Here is a 22,906-nt window from a genome sequence, read left to right on the forward strand (position 1 = left end):
GGATAAAGAGCAGATGCACTTCATCTGTTTCACTGATCGATTTTCTTTTCGAGGAAATAGGTGACCCTTGCTTTATGCACTCCCAGATTGAGACCATTTTTTATTAGCCTTCTATGTAAATTTAATTCAGGATCACCGATTCTACGCGATCTACGATCCGATACTATACCGATGCCGATACTACGATCTATAGGAATTGAAAAATGCTATATATATTTAACTAGCTGCGCTTCGCGGTTTAATCCGCGTGGCTCCGCTCCTGTTGGTCTTAGCGTAATGATGCCTTTCTCGATAAATGGGCTATCTAAAACCGAAAGAATTTTTCAAATGGGATCAGTAGTTCCAGAGATTAGCGCGTTCAAACAAACAAACGAACAAACTCTTCAGCTTTATAATATTAGTACCTATAGATAATTGAAAAATATAGCTTAGTTAATATTAGCTCGATGTACATACTATTTATTGATGGCAGTTATATGTTACGTCGTATACCTAGTTCCATGAAACATATTTTACCGGACCACGGCCAAGTCAACCACTGACGGACTCGTGGTTGAGTCGAGAGCATAAGTAACGACGCAATGTAATGCGAATACATTCCCTCGAATTTTTAAAGCCTACTAAAAATAACATTTTGCTCAAATTGAGTACGAACCAGTAACGTAGAATGTTAGTTATTATTTTGTTGAGGTTTCTTTTGTGTGGATTTTGGTGGTTCGATTATGCGCTATTTATTGTACAGTTTAGTTATTTGTGCTTCTCTCTGTTATTGAAGACGTATAAAGTAAGTATAAAGTCAATCAGTTTCTTTCTTCTAAACTGTATTAGAAATACTTTAATTTGGTTGGCAGAATCAGATACGCCGGTTAAATATTAAAATAAATATTCACCCGAGAACGCAAGTCCCGCTCGTTATCCATGATCGCGAACAAAAAACTTTTAGCAACTTCAGACGGAACAAATCTAGGGAGAAAAATGTTGCCACAATATAGTAATTGAGGTGCATTTATCCGCCAATTGGCCGCGTCCCCTGCGTTTCCGTTCGTTAGCCCGCTCGGAAATGTGCCGGAAAATTGTTGCGATTCTCACAGCCTTTATGTAAAACAGAGGAACCGGTCGCTCGAAGCATTCTATGATATATGTGCACTAGTTTTTCCCATACATCATGCGAGCGTAAACATGTGTACACATTCAATAACCATTTCAAATGTTTGCTGTTTTAATCCATCTCATTGAATGTCTTCTTTTGTTCGTGTGACAATTAAAATCGTGGGGTTAAATGAAAATGGTTTTTGCGTTTTTCATCCAAATTTTCAATGCAATACCCGGTATGTGTAGACGAATATTGACAGTGTAACAAAGAGGTATTATTTGTACAAAGAGGCGAACTTTGTTGTATAGAGCAATATCTTTCAGGCATCCTAGTATGAAAGTAATTAATTATTCAGATGAAAGATCTGAAAAAAAAGGAAGATATTTTTCAATCAACGGACGAATTATAGCGTCAACATACATCAAAATGTATGAACAGAAAATCCTTAATTGAAAAAAATAAATGTTTAGTAGTGCGCTACATTTTAAAAAATGAAACGCACAATAGCACCGACACAATGGATAGTGGAGTAGTGATTTTTATGGCTGGTTTGATGCCAATAAGTGCTATTTCCAGTTCTCGATTTTGCGGGAACGGTTCACTTGAATTCAATTCTGTCGTTGATTGAAGGCACATTGGGGATATTTCAATTTAAATAAAAGTAAAACATGCTTTATTTACATATTTATTGAGAGCACCGTCTTTAAATAGTTTCGGTAAAAATGGTGTGTGTATTTCAAACAATGGACTTTTTAAAATGACTCTTTATTTCACTACTAAGTTATAAAGCAAAAAAATCTTAAGTATTATTTTTTCTCAATCATCTACATTCTACAATATAAGTACTAACTGGATATGCATACAATTTTGTTTAATATATAATGTATAATTTATAACCTAGATAACACAAAGAGTGCCAACTTTTATCTCTGTTAAACCCGGGCGTAGTAGATGGATAGTATTAAACTGAAATATTACACTGTAGTCTTTGTAATGAATTCTTAACTTTGCAAAAAATACGATACGTGAACCATCATAATGTTATACTTTTATTAATTTGTCTAATATATGACCAATTCTCCAACATTTTTTTTAAATAAAGTAGCAATTTATATCGGATTTTGATCGGAACGTTACATTACAATATAACCACATTACACCTTCTATGGAATAAAATTTTCTTAATTTAACAGAAGCATTCAAGTCAGAACCTCTGAAGGTAGAATAGTTTCACAGACTAGTCGCCAAGCTAACGACAGAAATGATGCGCGTCTAATAAAGCAATGAGGTTTGAAGAGCAAACTCTAGCACAATAACAAAACGTATCGCCGATGTGTTTTTGTGTGTGCTCGTAACAATAATTGTCGTGTCAGAAACGAGCTCAGCAGATGTTGCTGTTTAATTAAAACTTCTAGCCATCGTTATCCAACCCTTCGACATTATTGAACCTTCCCGTGGCACTCGACTCTTAAGCCGCTCATAAACTTTTCGAACCACGCACGCGTCGATAACGCTTCCGCTATCAAATGTAATGTTCACAATTCGTTGGAACTTTATATATGTAAATGATTTCGTTGGTACGTAACCTTTGTAAGTGCAGATAACAAGAACATTTATTGCTTTGTACCTTGTACCTACAAATTAAAAATTGTTCATTGTTGTGAATTCTAGAATTTATGATGTTAAACATGTTGTTTAACGTAAAGTGCGCGAGATATTCTGCCTGCGAAAAAATATAACATAGAAGATAAAGAATATCTTACTTATCGATCACAAATAAAACTGTTAGGATTCGCTCTACTATTATCTAGTACTTACCTTAAAATCAAGTAAGCACATAAAAAATACAAAAAACTCAAAAGTGCTATTGTCGTCGAATGGTATAATCGAGAAGATAAAATGGAGATTGTACGCTTCTAGAGAATACTGCTGAATATAATACTGTAAAACGTAGTGAAGGTGCACTGTTGAGACTTTCGTACAATGAAAGAGATTTGCAAAATAATGCTGTATTATTTAGATACAGTTGAACCTATATTGAACATCGTAGTGCCGATAATATGAACGAACTTATGTTACATTTAGGAGGGTAATGTATCTGCATTGTTATTGTTCTATTGTGTAAATAAACATGAAATATTATTTCTGAGAGTCGCAAGCTTTCGCGGGATTTTAATCTCACCCGAAGCGGGCGACATAGAACTTTATCGATGTTGGTTAAGCGTGAATGTGTTAATGCATAAATAAATTAATTAAATTCTATGTGTTATACGAATAAAGCATCAAATAGCATTTGTTATCCTTTTAACCTAACGTATCTTCTTCCTTTCATACCCTTAAGTAAATGATCGTCTTTATAAGACAATGCATAATTAATCTAATTTGATTTTGTTTTGTGAAAAACATTGAAATCCAACCATTTGCAAAATAAACATACGTACACATTTAAAATAAATAAATATCCTTGTCTAAGTGCAAAATCTGATTAATATTCTACAATTTATAGCGATTATTTAAACTTCAAAGCTAATTAGCTGTGCTTTTAATCCTAAAGCCTTTTAGCATGTGTGTTTTATTGGCGTTTTATACAATATGTATTAGATTTTATTATGAGACCGGTGATACTCGTTACTAATTCATTTTATAACTAATCTGTATTCTAAATAAAAATGTGGGTTTTGAGCTTTGGCATTAAGTAATACCTCATGAACTAATACCACGTATGTTCTTAAAAAAATTAATTATTCTATTGGCTTTATATTTTACGAAAAGTAAATTAATTAAAAGTTAAATATAACTTTATCGATTATATTTAAATAGTGGTAACCGTTAGGTATACACACTCATTGCACCTTACCAGAAACAAAACCCTCCATCTCACAAATTAGATTGAATTGAAACCATATAATTATAAGTACCTACACTAAATTGAAATTTGAAAAACGATAATTTTTTTGAAAACAATTATACTATATTATATCCCTACATGTCGCGGTAACGGGCATTGTGCCCAGAGGGCTACCACAATAAACCGCGATTTAAATCAGTTTACATTTATTTCAATAAACGAAAAATATACCCTGTGGCTATATGGAAATAACAAATTCATCAATAGACTAACGAAATCCGAATGTGTGGTTATTTTGCTAATTCGTTGAAAATACCTTTTAATTAAACTAATGATAAAATGATAATAAAACAATTCTGTAATGCGCTTTATCTAGCATAAATTAGATCCTTCTTAATGTGTATATAATAATACTCATAATCAAACATGTTTCACTCTACAAGGAAACAGGTCTCTTACATTGGTTTAAGCTGCTACGCCGACCAAATGCAGATTGATAGATTTCACACTAACTTCATTGTTACAAATAAAAAATTACAAGCTCAGTGGTCTGAACTGTGCGACTCTTTGCTTGAAGCTTAAACTAACGATGCTCTATCTGTATTTATCCAGTATGTTTTTATTTTTTAAATGATTGTCTTAAATTTCTTAATAAGAAAGCAATGCATTTTCTTCTTCAGATCAGATCCGAAATTTTGTGTCAGTGTTTCGGGTCATTTGTAACAGGATGGCGGTTCTACAGGGGTCTTAGTACGCAATGACAAAAAGAAAAATGATGGTCAGAACGCTGATATTAGAGAATCTTAACATAAAATATTATAGTATTTTCACCGTGTGTGACGCGCTTTACTCTCGATACAAAATATCGAAAAGTGCTTGGAAGAGAAGTCACGACTAAATGTATTTGAAGTGAAACTTCTTTATCGGGGTTGGAAAAAAATTTAGTGTAACATTTTTCCGTTACGCGCCATCTTGTTTTTATCCCTACCACGCGTGATTGACGTATTTCTGTAAAGTTGCATATAGTAAATTATTTTTTTGAAAAATAAGGTCATAAAGTAGTTTCACTTCTTACGTACAGTACACGCACACATTTTTTTTAATACAACCCCCATTTCTGCCGGAAGAAATGATGTTTTCCTCACCTATTATATTTAATTATCGATAAAAAATAATTATGAAAAATACAACAAAAAAATAAAATTATTGAGAACTGAAAAGTTAGCTGTTAAATGCCAGTTACTGTGGAGTTATTTCTGGAAGTCCGAAGTCTCTACAGAAGTGTCTACGATCCGACCCAATCAATTTATATAGGAGCAATTCGACTGAATCGACTTTAGACCACCAAAGCATTAGCACTTGTAGTAGCTAAGTTTATTATTATACATATGTACATATATTGGTATCATTTTATCGACATTTTGTTTGAAATAGGAGAATCCAAACAACACAGTCAGAAGGAACACAGGTTTAACAATACAATTTTTATGAACTAGTCTCTGAATTCTATATAGGCGTTTAAAAATAAAACTGTAAAAAAGGGTTTATATCCGCGCGACTTTTCGTTTTGAAGTTTGAACATCCCAATTGGTTTGTGGGAATTCTGAAAGGCGAAACCCTGTGGGCGGAAAAATTTTAGTTATTGCAGATGAAAAAATCGAATATCGGTGTGAACTCTTTTGTTCGTAGCTTCTGAAGGAGATTGTTAAGCCAAACGATATTGTTATTTTTAAAGTGGAACTTTTATTACATCGTCTCAAACTTTTTGGTCTGTGTAGCGCATGTCGCGTGTATCGCGGCTGCCGAGTAGGTATACCTACTCGGCAGCCGACCGTCACGCCGCACGCGACATGCGCTACACAAAGCAGTGTTCGGAACCGTTCGAACAGTTTCACTTTTACCGTGGTTTCATAAAACCACACAACATTTTTTATTCATATAATATTTGGGAGCTAATATTGTTCATATTTCATGTTTCCTATTATCTGTCTCTTTATTGATGACTAGCTGTTTCACCCGCGTGGCTCCGCTCTTGGTCTAAGCGTGATGATATATAGCCTATAGCCTTCTTCGATGAATGGGCTATCTAACACCGAAATATTTTTTTTAAATCGGACCAGTTCCTGATATTAGACCGTTCAAACAAACAAACTCTTCAGCTTTATAAAATTTTAGTATAGATAGCTTCCTTGATCTTGGCTGCTATCCGGCCAAGACAAATAAATTTTAGTCTGATACACCATTGAAAACTAATCAGCCTTTCAAAGATTGTATCTTAACGATCCTTAAACCAAACGTTTTATGTTTATTGCTCATATAACATGTTTTATATACAGAAATAGTCGCCCAAATGATTACAATATACAACTATTTATTCTGTATATTAGAATAAGTTTCTATTGTAATAAATGTGTAGGTGTAGGCAATCACAATATCGTTGTTTGAACTTTGGGATTGATTTGCTCACTCAGAATTGGATTTTTGAATGCTTTCATATTATTATATTCGAAAATATATAGAACTTCTTTCCTCACGAGGACAATAAGTTACTGTAAAATTAACACACAAAATAAATAAAACTATTTGTATGCATTTTTTTCCATTTCTTTTAATATTATGTAATTCTTTTAATGTAGTGGTACATAAAATTGTTAAATAAATAAATAAATAAATAAATAAATAAATATATATCATCATAATATGAGGGATAATTTATGGAATAATAATGATTATGTATGTAAATATAATCTATGTTTAAAGAGAAGATAAAGTATAAAAACACGAAAAAGCTTCCCGCCAATAATAATCCTTTCCCGGTTAACCAAAATTGCGTAATAAGTGGTTTACCAATTTTCAATTTTAATATAATACAATACTTAATCAAATTGGATTAAATGGCAGAATGTTACTAATAGAATTCCTGAATAATATTGAGTTTGTATTTAATTAAATTGATTAAAAAAGTGAAATATTGGAGTACCTTTCTTTTGCTATAAACCCGTTAAGTACTTCTGCATATACCTACTTCATTTAAGTCAATTTTGCGTACTGAATAGTAGACAATTTTTTTATGTGTAATGGTTTATGTCAATGTATTCCGCAATGAAATATTTCCCTGTCAAAACAGGACCAGCATAATTGGGAAACCACGAAGCATTTAGTGTGGTTAAATCAAAACATCGTGTTTTATTTGTGAGTGCTGCGAATTAAGAGCATTTCGCGTCGACCGATTTCTGCCGTTGGACACTACGTGGTGCGGCAATCCAATTAATAAGCAAACCTTTCGTATTCGCTGTGAATATGGAATGTTTGTGCCGCAAGCAATTGGCCATTGAAATAAAATATTCATATTATATAACGTTTTCATTCTCGATTGCCACACGTGCCACGCACTACGTTTATTTTAAATCGTTTTCCGATTTTCGATGTCAAATTTCATCGGTCAAATTCATGGACGCTTCATATGTTATACTTTAACAAGAGGACGTTTTCAAAATTGAAAGGAACTATATCGAGGGTCCTATCGCTGAGATCGTTCATATTAAGTGCCACTAAAAAGCTCGGCTTGATATGATGGATGGGTGGATGGATTTTCATTATTTTGTTGTGTAGATATTGATCGTAAAAAAGATTAAGATTTCCGCTTTATTTCATTGTTATAGGAACAATAAACTCGTAAAACCTGCGAAATATCATCGATGGTAATCGCCCTATCAATCCTCGATGCGTAATTCCTTTATTGCTTTAGTCAATGTGAGTCTGAAGTGAAAATTGAAAATCTAGATGATTTCTAACTGATAGAAAGAGATGAAAAGATCATTTTAAGAGTTTTTTTTTGTTATTTTAAAGTCACATCTAAATTGAAAACGAAAACAAATACATTTTAAGATTGTTATTAGCCTGGTATTGTCATTCCGATATAAAATAATTATATGCCTATACAAGATATTATCGTGAGGTAGCAGTTCCCTTGATTTCCCAATAGATAGCCTCAATGAGGGTATAGGTAGATTAAAACACATTACTCTTACTGTTTTATTCCATACTTTTTTATTATAATAATACATTTTTTGTGAATTTTAATGCTTAGCATATTATTAAACCGCCTCCTTGGTACAGTGGTTGACGCGTGAGCGTAAAACCGAGGGGTCCTGGGTTCGATTCCCGGTGGAGACGAAGAAAAAAAAATGTCTCGGTCTGGCAGGACACAGAAGGCTGATCACCTACTTGTCTCTAAAGAAATTCGATCAGTGAAATAGATGTATAATGCATCTGCCCCTTACCCCACTAGGGGACATGGGACTTCAATTTTCGATATTATTAAACAATCACAATGTTTGTACAATCCACATTGAATATCGATAAATAATTATTTCATTCGTGGTTTTATTATTATTTCTGTCTGTATTTATCTAGACCCAACCCTTTACTGTTTTCTGTTAGTATTATTTAGAAAATTGTTTCTGTAGTAAAAACATCAATGAATATAATAATTTATATTTCTAATACACAATAAACAGAAGGGATATTCTCTCATGGAAGATGTAAACATCTTTGATGTTTACTTTTAGGAAAAATATATAAGTCGTTATGCAAAATGTGCTTTTTGAAGAGAAACTTCTTTAGGCGCGTTGAGAGACAAATTTCAAGGTCACGTCATGGCAATACCGTCACGTCATGGAGTAAGACGACGTTTTTGGTATCTTTGAATCTTGCCAAAGACTTCTGACACGTGTGCTCGGCACACACGCTCTTTTTTATTAGATTATTATGATTTAAGCTTTCCTCATTTCTTTCCTCAATATTAAAACATGTGTTATTTAATGTTATATTATACGTTAATAAAATGTACTTATGTTCAGTTGGATTACAAAATAGACTGAAATACTTAATTAATAAAAACTCAAGAATGTACCAATCTTCTCTATTATTTAATTACCCAATAAAATAAATATCAACGCCATATAAAATAGAAGGTCGTAAAGAAGTCATTAAATTGTAACAATTATATATATTAAGATACCCAAATGCTAAATTACGCTAGAATGAACGGTTGCCATGAAGTCGTAAAATGAAGAATCTAAGAGCGTTCTTACACTTGCCCAAATAAAGCAACGTTGCGTGAAAAGGTAAAGTAACTAGGCCATATAACTCATGAACATTGTTTATAAAATACCGTCGGTTATTCCACAGATCTTTTCCTGTTTTATTTTTATACATTTGTATCAAAATGGTGAAATATACTGTTATATACATAGAGATACTGACATGGTGGCTGACGGCCAGTACCTACCTTTACCTTTTACGGTCTTCGATTAAATGTGCAAGCTTTCTGAAGAGTTACCCTCTAATATCCGGGATTCTACCAATCTTATCAAAGGGAATAAATAAAACAACACAATTTCCTTGAATAGTCACTTTCTTTCGTTTTTATTCATATAGCTATTAATAAAACGGAAGCAATATTTTCTTACACGTGCACCAAAAGTAGGGTCTAGGAATAAAAAGTATCTTGAGAGTTGGGTCTTGTTAATAGATAAAAATTAGGATTTTTATTTAATATTTATAAAATCTATTTAAGGCTAACTAAAGCTTTTAAATTTTCTTCAAAAAGCCTCTTCTTTTTTGTACCTACCACCATTTAGTATTTGTTACAAATTAAAAGCATACGAGACCCTTGAAAACCAATATTAGAATCCCAATACTCACTCAGCGAACATTTTAGCTCCCTGTGAGGCTTTAAAAGGTTCGCCTTCAATTGGTCCGTACTGTATAAAGCCCTTTTGACACTGAGACTACACTTTTATGACTGTATCACAACACGCTGTGCTGAACACAGAGCCCTCGTTAAAGCTTTGTGACGAATTATTTCTTCACTCTAAAACCCAGAACACTTACACAGGGATGCTAAATCTTGACTTTGTTTGTATAAATGTAAATGCAAATAAATTGGTGTGTAAGGTTTTATTGAGCATTAAAACATACTGTCCTTTTTTTAAACTCGATGAAAAACATAACGCGTTTTCCGTATTGATGGTAAGAAAACACAGATCAAATAATATCTCTTTTTTATTATGTTGCAAAATCCTTTTCACCAACATTTATTAGAGAAGTGATTGTTATTAGGTACTCACAAATAGTATGAATCGGCAATTCCCGAACATTAGTTTTTATAGACTTCCTATTTGAGTCATATATTTCTGTAGCCAGGAATAAATGGAATACATTTGAGCTGAATTAATAAAAGTTGACGCATGAGACGTAGTTAACCCATGTGTCTTCATCTGTTAGACCCAAGCTTTCGTAATAAAAATTCCGTACAGACGCGTCTCCCTTGTAAATCACTTTTATTAATGTCAAGACAAGATATTTTAATTTATATTACCTACATTTTGGTACTTGCTTTGTTAATGGTTTACTTAATGGTTTTTAATAATTTAGGCAACCTAAAATTAATAGTTAAATATCATGTTACAGATTATATTGATGTTGAAAAGGTAGATTTCTTTTATGGTTCTAAAATACGATTATATTCTAGCGCAAATCATGCAAGTTTCATGGAAATGCGTAATAGCTCACCGAATATTAACATTTCAGGTAATTACCTTTATTTATTTTATTGCATCATGGCTCAGTAATCCGTAATGATGAATTTGTGTGCATGTAATGAGTGCAATGATACGTCATTGTTTGTTAAATGTGTAAACAGTTATTGCCTGCGTTTGCATGAATAATGTTACAATTTCTGTATTTTGTTAGCACATTTTTTATTCAGAATTACGACAAAATATGGACAAACATACATAGTAGTGTTTATTTGACGAAATTGAACATTTGAATCTGGTGGGATCAAACGATTTTTCTAAAGTGAAAAATATTTTAATACGATTTCACCAATCATTTTAAAAGCATTTTAATAGAAATATTGATGAAAAAAATGTACATGTGACTGGTATGATATTGCTTTATTAAGAATCAAATATTTTCTCAATTGTGTTGTGATATAATTTATATTTTTTTTGCACAACATGCTTTTAAGCTGATCTTTCGAAGTTAAAATTTATAAAATAACTCTTACAAAATATGATGTATATGCAAATTTTATGAATTTGTATTTTATTTTTCATGAATTATCGGATTAGCCAGTAATTCTATACACAAATAGAGTATTGTATAACTTATAACATCATATCTTTCTCTACCTACTATATTTAGATTTACACGCGTAAGAAACCGTTCTGAAGGTTACACAACTTTGGAATAGTCCTTAATATTATATTTATTTATTCTATGTACACGCATAACACTATAATACAAAGATGATATTATCAATATAATAAACATCGAATAACTATGTTTAACAAGCACTCTAGTTTAGGTTCTAAGCCTTTAATGAAGCTTTTTACCCTTTAATACCCAAACTTCAACGAAGAGCATTATTTAGAAACGCCGATAACAACTTAGGTTATGTGTCAGCTTAATCCATCTGTTTCACGTAACACTCTACTCTAATCTAGGCTTATAATACCTAAATTAACAATTTACGAGATACATTTTTGAATGGAACCACTGTTTCAAATAAATATATAAATAGTTAGTTAGTTTCAATTAATATATAAATAGTTTAGTCCATTTAATATTAATCTAGGCTTAACGCATACATTAACAATTTGGGATGTAATTTTTTTAATGAAGCGACCATAACTTGTGTTATTAATTATTATGTACGTGCAAATTTTAGGAACACTACGTTTAAAATAAATTAAGCGTAATATATTAAGACTGCTATATAATCTTATAACTTATAAGTAAATTGGACATATTTTTTGACGTGACAACGTCTTAAATTAGGTTGCGACTGGGAGTCACTTATGAAAAAGTGTAACGCTCGGTAACGTTACGATGAGTCACCGAACGAGAGAGAGGCCCGCCGAATGCCTTGCGTCTCTCTCCCACTCAACTATGATCGAGAAAAAGACGTTGTCACGTAAAATCTTCGCCCGTAAAACCGACTTTACAGGCAACCATTTTTTTTATTAAATGTATTATTATAGTAGTTCTGTAGTTTAGGGTATACTGACGATAGGTTTCAAAGTCGTTTTAAGCAAATGAATAATTTTAATTAAAAATAATTCTAATTTCATAATCCTTTACTGTATCTCCATATCGCTCACGATCCTTTAATTAAAATTGTTTCAATTTAACTCTCGAAGAAGTAAAGTGAAAAGCTTATTCAAGTTCAATCCTTTAGATATAATCTTTGGAATTACAGCCGTAATGCGCAAAACTGTTGCTGACGTTAATTATAGAGACTTTTTGAAAAACAGCTCTTAGTGGAGGTTATTGGTTTGTATTGATCAGATAAACGTTTCCGCTCTGAAAGTCCGTGCTTTACAATTTTCTTTCGATTCACACAAATCACCTATGTTTAAATCTCTGAGAATTGGAAATTTAACATTAAGTATTAATATGTTTATCTTAGAGTAAGATTGGTATGTATATTAAATTATATAAAGTATAAAATGTTTAAAAATTAAGTAGTTATGCGTATAATTTTGCGTGCCCGGTGTCACGCCCAAAGCAAGAAAACACAGTCGAGTTTCATCAGTAGTGTAAATTGTAATGCTCACTTCATTGGGATTGCAACATAAGCCAGGGTTTGCTTGGAGTGAGAGCAGCAATATTTTTATAGATATATATGAAACGTAAACTTCTAAAAGTATCCTTTGAAGTGTAAGACAATGCCCTAGCTGACTATTTTAGATTGTCGTTGAACAAACCCATCGAAAAGTTTGTTTTAATCTCCCTATCCTATACCTATCTATGCCTTGACGATAGGTTTCAAAGTCGTTTTAAGCAAATGAATAATTTTAATTAAAAATAATTCTAATTTCATAATCCTTTACTGTATCTCCATATCGCTCACGATCCTTTAATTAAAATTGTTTCAATTTAACTCTCGAAGAAGTAAAGTGAAAAGCTTATTCAAGTTCAATCCTTTAGATATAATCTTTGGAATTACAGCCGTAATGCGCAAAACTGTTGCTGACGTTAATTATAGAGACTTTTTGAAAAACAGCTCTTAGTGGAGGTTATTGGTTTGTATTGATCAGATAAACGTTTCCGCTCTGAAAGTCCGTGCTTTACAATTTTCTTTCGATTCACACAAATCACCTATGTTTAAATCTCTGAGAATTGGAAATTTAACATTAAGTATTAATATGTTTATCTTAGAGTAAGATTGGTATGTATATTAAATTATATAAAGTATAAAATGTTTAAAAATTAAGTAGTTATGCGTATAATTTTGCGTGCCCGGTGTCACGCCCAAAGCAAGAAAACACAGTCGAGTTTCATCAGTAGTGTAAATTGTAATGCTCACTTCATTGGGATTGCAACATAAGCCAGGGTTTGCTTGGAGTGAGAGCAGCAATATTTTTATAGATATATATGAAACGTAAACTTCTAAAAGTATCCTTTGAAGTGTAAGACAATGCCCTAGCTGACTATTTTAGATTGTCGTTGAACAAACCCATCGAAAAGTTTGTTTTAATCTCCCTATCCTATACCTATCTATGCTTTGAATTCTTATATTGTTCAAGCATAATATTTGAAATAGTTGGCTCCTTTTTATAAAATATATCATATTTTATTCGGTCGTTAATAGCAATTTGATAATATCATGGACTTATATGATAATATTAAAAAAAAGGTTCAACAATTAATCGCGAATTATAAAGGTCGATAACCTTTAACCATGTGTGGAATTTACCTTCGCATAAGCCGATATAATTTTCCCATCACCGCGATTGTTAATATGCTGATATTAATATTCAAATTAATGCAAGGTTTGTTGATAGTAACATGCGTAGAGCACATGTAGCTTATGTATTATGTATGCGACGAGACGGGACTATTCGCTTCAGCATTTCGCTGCTAACAATACGTAATTGGGTATTGTCGATCGAAATCATAATTATAAACCCTAAAGTACTATATTTTTAGAGTGGGATGTCGCTTGGGCTCTTATATTGTAGAAAGGCAACGAATATCTCTCCAATTTTCGTATTTAAGCACGGTAATCTTTACGAGTACGTTTACTCCAAAAATTTTGCCTTTGTTTTCAAAGCATTTGAATAAATCGAATATGTATGAACTGAAGTTTGCTTTAATTGATGTCATAAGTGTTGAGACTGTTCACTGTACGATTTATATTATTTTTGTACATCTATTAAGTATAAGTTTTTTCATTTTCCTCCAAAAATTCCTACAACGAATTTATTCCAATGTCGACCCTTGACTAAATAAATACAAGTAGGTACTATGTAAACAAGTTGTAAATATTTCTCAGGAATATTAATATCAATGTTTTACCCATTATTCCGAAAAGAATACCTCAACGTTGGCAGTTTTCAGAACAACTGAATAACCATATAAGTATAAGTACATGGGTTGATCCAAAAGTAATGATAATCAATATTAAACAAGGTCATTATAGTTAAAATTATTATGTATTCCTCTAGATAGTCTTCTAACTAGATAATATACTTCGATATTTTTTTTCTTAAACTTAAAAAAAAAACTTTGACTTCATCCACAAAAATCCCTCTACTGCGGCCATCACTTCGCTGTCGTCTTAAAATTTCTTGCCTCGAAGGTGTTAGATGGAGGAGATAGATAGAAATAACTAGGAGCTAGATCTAACGAACAGGGTGGGTGTTCAAGCATTTGGAATGCCGATTTTTTAATGGCAGCCATTGCAACTGACGCTTTGTGATCTGGTGCGTTGTCTGAGTGAAACAGCATTCAAGCCCGCATTTTGCCATGTCTCTTTTCCTCACTAACCTGCCGCAATCTTTTAATTTGGTTTGTGTAGTAAGAGCCCAATATAGTGGCTACTTTCTTAAAATATCCCACCATAATTATTCCTTCAGCGTCCCAAAAAACTACCGCTTCAATCTATCCCACTAATTTTCACTTTGAATTTCTTCATCGTCACTTTGGAAGCTCGCATCCAGGCCATTGATTATTTCTTGGTTTCAGCATAAACATTGCGAACCCGGGTAACATCCATGATCACAAATTGTGACAAAAAATTATCCTGATCTCATAAAAAATTTGGGAATTCCAACTCTAAATGTCGAATCGTTGTTTCTTCTTTTCGTCGGGAAACATTCTGGCACCCACGGTTCACATTCAAATTAATGTAAATACTTGGAAAGGTGGCCTGTTGATATGATTTTTTTGTGATAACTTAGTGAATACATGAGCAAGCAAAAAATATTTATTTTGTATTTTTATGTGCACAGGAAATACCCAATTATCATTACTTTTGGATCAACCTAGTACATAATTTTCCAAGAATTAAATTAAACAATACGAGTCAAACTGTGTTCTTAACTCACTTTTAGTAACTGAAGTCAAGGCGTAATTGTCATAAAAATATGATGAGCTAAATTTGTTAAAAAGTTACAACCATTTAAAGTATTATAATCAAAATGGTTGCGTGTTATTCATGCGGCATTTTTGTTCAGTTATATAAAGCGACAGCGACCCTCGCGACGAACGAGATAAGTGAAAGAATATGAAAATTCTATTCTTTTATGAATTATTTATACAGCTCGAGACATTATGAAGATCATAAAAGAATAATTTCATCCAGCGAAGCTTAACTCTGTCATTATTTACGACTTGTTTTATAGATACCGCAGAGATGTGTTCGATGGTGACTGTCGAGTGGTAAATATACGAAACGGCTGATGTTTATAAAATCTGTAAATAATTATTCACTTCATTGGTTATGAATCTGTGGTTATGAAGTATGCCTTTTAAGGCAAAATGTACAACGTTTATATCTTACGTAGAATCGTGGAAATGATGTTTACTTCCAACGAAATACAAACGATTTGTTTCAATTTTTCTTTTTCCTTTTTTTCTACAATAGCAACTGCAAGGTTAACGTATCTACACCTAATATTTTTTTTAAACACTTGATTCTCATCTAACTTACAGATTCTCTATTAATTGGCAATTCAATTTTTGAAATGGCAATATCGCAAAAGATAATAAGGGCGCGTTCCCACCGGGTCGTGACGACAGATAATCGTGTAGTTTTAAGTGTCGTGGCTTATATGTTTAAATGGAGGTGTTCACATTTAGAACGACACAATTTACTGTCGTCTACGACAGTTTTTGCAGTGACGACACTTTGTCGTGACAGTGGGAACGGCAAGCACGACAGTCGTAAAACGATAAAAAAATCGTGGACGGCAACTCTATGTAGACGAACACGTGTTTTCCCTTCCCTCTCGCACCCGCGCGCCCCTCGCGTCTGTACTCGGTTTGCTTTTCCCAACCCAAGCGAACGCAGAGGCGACTAGATTTGTAGCTTGCTGATGATGCGAGCGATCTGAGCGATCCAATGGGAACAGCTAGATACGACAGTTGCTAAACGATAAAAAATGTTGACGACAAACAATCGTTATAATGGGAACAGGTAGAGACTACAGTCGTCGAACGATAAAAGAGTCGTTACGACATAGTGGGAACGCGCCCTAACGCTAATTTTCTAGCAACTATAAGAATGAAAAATGTAATTATGTTCACAATAGCAGGCTTTATGTAATCCCAGTTCTACGCCAACTCAATACGTCTTATTCGCTGTCTTCATTGAGACGCTACCTGATTGTGATAAAGAGATTGAAATAGATCGGACCAGTCTGAAACGTTGTTTCATAACTCTTGTATTTGTGCGGTTTCCTATTGTGGTTATATTGATTAGCTGGTAAGATAGTCTGGTAAGATCTCTTACATAAAGTAAGAGATTTAAGCTTAGAATCCTATGTATTATTCGTTGTTACAAAACTGTAAATACATACACCAAAATTATATCCAAACTAAATTTTTCAAAGCTACTTACATGTTCAAATAGTAATTAAATCCCTCGCAGATTAACTATATCAGTAAGCTGAGAAACGAATCTAATTTTTATTTATTATAACTAATAAAAATTGTTGAAATCGGTTCGTTAGGTATTATAAACTAATTGCGTGATCGACACCCGTATAGAGATCTGCAGTATCAATATTTATTTCCGCAAAATAAAGCTTACTTCGTTAGTAAAAAATATGTAAATTCCTAAATTATATTGTTGTATTTGTTATTTCCTGGTACAAATATTCAACATGCACACATGCCAAATTATAAATAAAAGTTTATTATTATTTGCATCAATGCATTCAAAAACACAGTGATATTTTCATACAATTAAAACACGAACTGATTGAACAGAACAAGAATAAATTAAAATAAAATAGAAATACAAAAAACATCCCAAGCAATTGTTTTTGGCTACTGAAACTAACTAATCCTCTTAGGAGGGGCAGACAGGACTTTAAACTAGAAACAACAAATCGAATGACCTATATGGTTGAATGTAAATTATTTTGTTTACTCACGAATCGACGATACGGGTTTATTTGATGACTCCGTTAGGATGCAAACGAAGCAATAAACTAAGAATCAAATAGTCTAAAGAAAAAATAACGAAAGAAAACTAAGTTCAAAATAAACCCATTACCCAATGTAATTCAGTATTATACGTATGTATGAAAGATCAACTTCCCTTCCTTCATCAGAGGCAGTAGTAATTCTCATCTTATATAACAAATGGAGGGCATTATCTCTGCGCCTGGCTTTTGTATAAATTCCCGTAGAATTAAACTTGGTAAAAAGTTAAAGCGCTTACGATGCGAGCGCTAAAAACGTCTAGCGTATAAGAATGTCATAGTTTTTATAGTGCTAAAGTCATTTTTAAAGATTATAGACAGGATCATTTGTCAATCGCAACTGTTTTCTTCTTAATAAGAACATATTTTAATGACTTGAAGAAAAAAATACATTATTTTATAAAAAATTGTTTGAGTTAGTGATGTCATCAACAATCAATTTAAATAAGTTATTCAAGCGATAAGCAAGTAATATTTATTTTAATAAATCTCGATCGAATATTTTAAAATAAATATTTTTTTAATTCAGTACGATAGCCACGGAACAGGGAATAAAATTTACCTAGCAAATCAAAATTGATAACATTTAAATTTGCTTTATACAAACCTAAATCAATCAAACGAAAATAGATGTGAAAAAGTATGAAACATGAATCCAATGCCACCAATTTTAAAGTTTATGAAATTAACTTTCATGCCGATACAAATGGATAAACCTCTAAAATGCGATTAAAAATAAAAAGGAGGGTGTGTGCCGAGCACACGTGTCAGAAGCGAGACTTCTTTGGTAAGATCCAAAGATACCAAAATCGTCGTCTTACTCCATGACGTAACGGTATTGTCATGACGCGACCTTGAAATTTTACTCTCAACGCACCTAAAGAAGTTTCACTTCTGAAACGTGTACACACACACACATCTCGTAAATATTTATATTATGATACAAAAAACCAACCAAAAGTGTTAAAGAAACCTACGATTCCGATATACTTTTCATGATTTCATAAAAAAAATATTATTATTGATGGTATAAATAAATAATTATTATACATGTTGAATACAAATTGACTAAGACACGAAATGTGAATTAATTGGGAAGTGAGTTATTTTCAGCTTTCCAATTTTAGTACTTTTCCTTATTTTATTTAATATTTTATTAGTTATTCTGAAACCCAATATTACTAAAATCTAAACTAATAGAATTTTGAGTTAGGTACATTATATTATGAGTAAAGGTTTACTTAAATATAAAACAAGAAATTTGAAGTTGAACAATATTTCATAAAGATATATTCGCAAGTCACAACACTAATCAGAGGCGGCTCGTGACAAAATTTTATGGGTGTTCACTTGAAATAAAACACTGAAAATACGTGGTGTAAAGCAGTACATTTATCAAAAAAATTACTTATAAAGGAAATACATACGTCTTTCTTTTTGGTGTGCAAAAATATCTATAACTTAAAGCGACAAGACATTCGTAAATGTCTGTTGTTGCTTTCATCACAACCATACAACCACGGTGTTTTCACATAATATTGTTCGGATTTAAACACACGCGTATATGTTTTCGTTTTTGTCGTACATTTTTGCGTAAGGTCAAGTTCAGGCCGTGGCAGTCCCTGCTTTCAATTCAAGCCGAATTTGTAACGTTTTAACACACTTTTTAATGAACGCCACATTATAATTGTTCATTTTCACACTCACAAGTAATACTGATAACTACAGACTATTTCAACGCGTATCTTATGATTTTAATTAGAAAATTCCCGAATTTGCATTCGCGCGCGTGCATTGAAGTTGACTCGAGAGTCGAGTGTTTGTTTATAATATAGAGAGTGGCAATGTCGCGCGCGGCGGTAAAAACGAACCGGCAACGTTTGCGGGAGCGGCGCACCGAATTTTGCTATCTTTCCATAGAAAATCTTCTGTTTCACGCGCGCAGGGCACTGGCAAACCATCTCTTTCACTCCTATTGGACTTCGTATTAGGAAATGTACTAAATATTTTTTCATTGGAGCGCAATCGTGAGCGCTCCCCTTCGCGCGTTACTGTATAAATACAGTATTATTCAAGTGTATGGAATGATGGAATGATGGATATATTCATTGGTATTGACAGTAGATTTTTACGATTACGATTGATTTTAAATAGTAATAATTAATATTAATAATGAAATTAAGGAGTATGATTTTATTATAATTATTTATGGGAGTTCACTGCACCAGCGCTCCTTAGGGCGAGCCGCCTCTGACACTAATATTAATTTATAATACATATTTCATTCTCTCAAGTTTATTGACCCTGCTGTTTATCAATTTATAAGCTAGACCAAACTGTACATTATCGAGTATCAGATTGCTCGGTGGAGTTCAAGACATTATATATATTTTAGTCAAACATTACCTATAAGCCATATATATTTTAAGCCATATATATTTTAATTTATATAGATTTGTAATTCTACAAATTGTCAGAATTAGACCAAATTCAAATGGAACCTCAGGGGAGGTACCAGCTCTCCCACAAAAAAGAATCATCAAATAAGTTTACCCAGTCGAAAGTAACAAAGACAAAAAAATACAGTTGAATAAAGAACTTTCTCCTTTTTTTGAAGTCGGTTGAAAAGTACATATAGTTGAAGTGCTATGTTATATCCGTTTACAGTCAAATTGAATCGGTATCCATCAAATATCCAGTAATATTAAATATTTTAGTCTCTCGACCTCTTGGGGATTAGACTATATTGCATGTCAAATTTAATAATATTAATTTCACTGGAATTGATACCCAAAGGTACTTTTGCAATTGCTCATGATCAAATACAGTATAATTCGGAATTATTAAACACAGTTGTTAATAACAAAAAGATTCCAAGACTTTAATTTATTACAAGAATAATTATTACTGTACTGGGAATAAAAATATATACTTAATCAAAATCTAATTAATCTAGTTTGGTTTACCAAAATACAATTAAAAATAATGTATTTATTAGGTTTAAATAGAAATAATGATTCGATTTTATGGAGATTGCTGCAATGTTTTTGACTAATTGCGGTTTTCGGCGCAGAGTTTCGTAAACATAAACATTTTTTTATTTACCCTGTGTGTTTGTGTCTGTGATTTTAAGAACTAAAATTTATAATTAAACTTTTATTAAGGATAATTTATAAGAGATAAAAACTTTTAATAACTTTAATTTAAAATAGATAAATGCCAGCATTATTATTTAATTTAATTGTAAAATTATTCCCTTTCATTCATATTATTAAGTGCAGAGCTTCTCACGTCTTCCCATAATTAAGTTCATAATATTTTTAGAGAATTATAGAGCTTGCTCTAGTAAACCATTTCAGAAGGCCACGTCAAGGAAAAGCATGTTTTTCACACACGAGATATGAAGCAAAAGCATGGTAGCTACTACACGTTGATAACTCGAAAGGATAATAGGAACATTTGGTACGGTAAGCTATCGACACGTACAGACTGTATCGACTTGGGTAGCCGCTAGATTTAGTTTCACTCCGCCCGGGCCCAAGGCCTTGCTCGGCGAGATGCCTCCTCGTTTGACAGATTTATGTAAGATCTGAAATACAAAATTTAATAATACATATATGTGTTTTATTAAAGTATATTTCTTTGAATATAATTAATCATTCAACCTGTGTTGATTCATATTTAATCGATTGAACGTTATAAAAATTTAGTTTCATATGTTTATGGCATAATAAACTTATTTCCACTTAAAATTAAGGTTAATATTCGGGGTAACGTAGTAAACTTGGCAACGTCAATACATACAATTCTTGATAGTAACTAGTAACTTAGTAAATATGATTAGGTACCTATATCATCGAAAATATAAGCTCATTCCGAAAATAGATCCTACGCTTTTTATTAATTTAATTCACGTTATCAGAATTATAAAACCCAACGATATAAATCATAATAGTCTCAAGACAAATTCACAAGTCAAGTCACGTTCGACGAACATATGAAATAGGAACCTACCTAGGTACATAATATGTGGTAAAATTCAGTGGATTCCATATACCTAAAGCTTTTTAATTTAATAATTGTCAAATATATTTTTCATAAAATAAAAACCAGGATCAAATGCAAAGGAGTCTAGCTTATGGTAGAACTAAAGCACAATAGCAAGATCCTACAACACAATTTACATATTTGATTTTCACTTTTACGAAGAAACGTTAAATATAGCCATATTTATATTATACAAAGCCCTCGGGGGTTCATACCAACACCGGACAATATTTCCTATTTCCCTACATTCCTTTGTGCAAACAAACGAAACAGGAAAATAGCTTCTTTCAATCAGAGTTTAGTTAAACTCACAAAGAAATGTGCGCGGTCAAACTTCTTTACATTCGATCCCCGGAGCAAAAAAATAAAACATTTAAGCGATCTGTAAGAATTGTATTTTTATTGAATGTTTACATCTATTTTTAACTTTTGCTTTTATAATGTGTTAATATGTGAAGGGTATATTTTTAAGTTACCTATATTAAAGGAAACCAAAAAGAAAGAGAAAAAAAGAAAAGAAGTTCTGCTGAAAGTACCTAGGTACTGTAAAGCAACACACAAAAATAAAGCGAATGATGCAGGCCAAATCCCGTCTTCCATAGTCATATAATTTCAATAACTCAAACATTTTCAAATAAAGGAAACCCCTTCAACAATGAAAATGTCGATTATTTAGTATTGTTGGTCCTAAAATATACAATTAGGTTATATTAACAATTTCTCAAAATATGTTGGAGGTATTCTCTCATGATTGCAAATTATATTAATTAAATATCCTGTTATGATTAGCATATTATTGAAATATTAATTATTTCTAATGATGGGGAAATAATATTAAAGGCTCTATATTTTATTCAATAACATAAGAATGAAGTTACGACATACTGTACCTAATTAAATACACCTATAAAATATACTGTTCTGTTTTTTAATTTACATGCAATTAAATCACTAACATCCACTGTTCCTATACCAACAAAGAAACTAAGTGAGAACCGTCTGTTCTATGGACGTCTACGAAGTAAATCCAACCACATTACAAACAACCTAATTTCTATCCCATGTTCCTCTCATTAAATATACTACTAAAAGTTTGTCAAAGAGCAAATTACAATTTAAGGAACACTATTAGAGTACAATATATTTTTCATTGGTAAATACAAACAAACATTTATAATGAACTAGCTGTGCCCTGCGTTTTTACCCGCATTGCTCCGCTCCTGTTGGTCTTAGCATGATGAGATATTATAGCCATCCTCGATAAATGGGCTATCTAACACTGAAATAATTTTTCAAATCGGACCAGTAGTTTAGCTCGTTCAAACAAACTCTTCTTCAGCTTTATAATATTAGTATAGATGTATGTTGGCATTTATTGCGAATGGAATGGCTAATTCTATCTTAACCTTA

The 22,906-nt window shown here is 32.2% G+C and overlaps 1 long non-coding RNA gene across 1 annotated transcript in view; it reads left to right on the plus strand.

The window, feature by feature from the left end:
* LOC149484549 (uncharacterized) overlaps positions 1–22,906 on the plus strand; it is a 163,123-nt gene that overhangs the window by 17,426 nt on the left and 122,791 nt on the right. The gene's annotated exons all lie outside the window — the stretch shown is intronic.

This window comes from Colias philodice, chromosome 11 (assembly GCF_061535455.1).
Source record: "Colias philodice isolate Cphi_HAF_F1 chromosome 11, ilColPhil1 Martin Lab GWU primary, whole genome shotgun sequence".
Classification (NCBI taxonomy): Eukaryota; Metazoa; Arthropoda; class Insecta; order Lepidoptera; family Pieridae; genus Colias; species Colias philodice.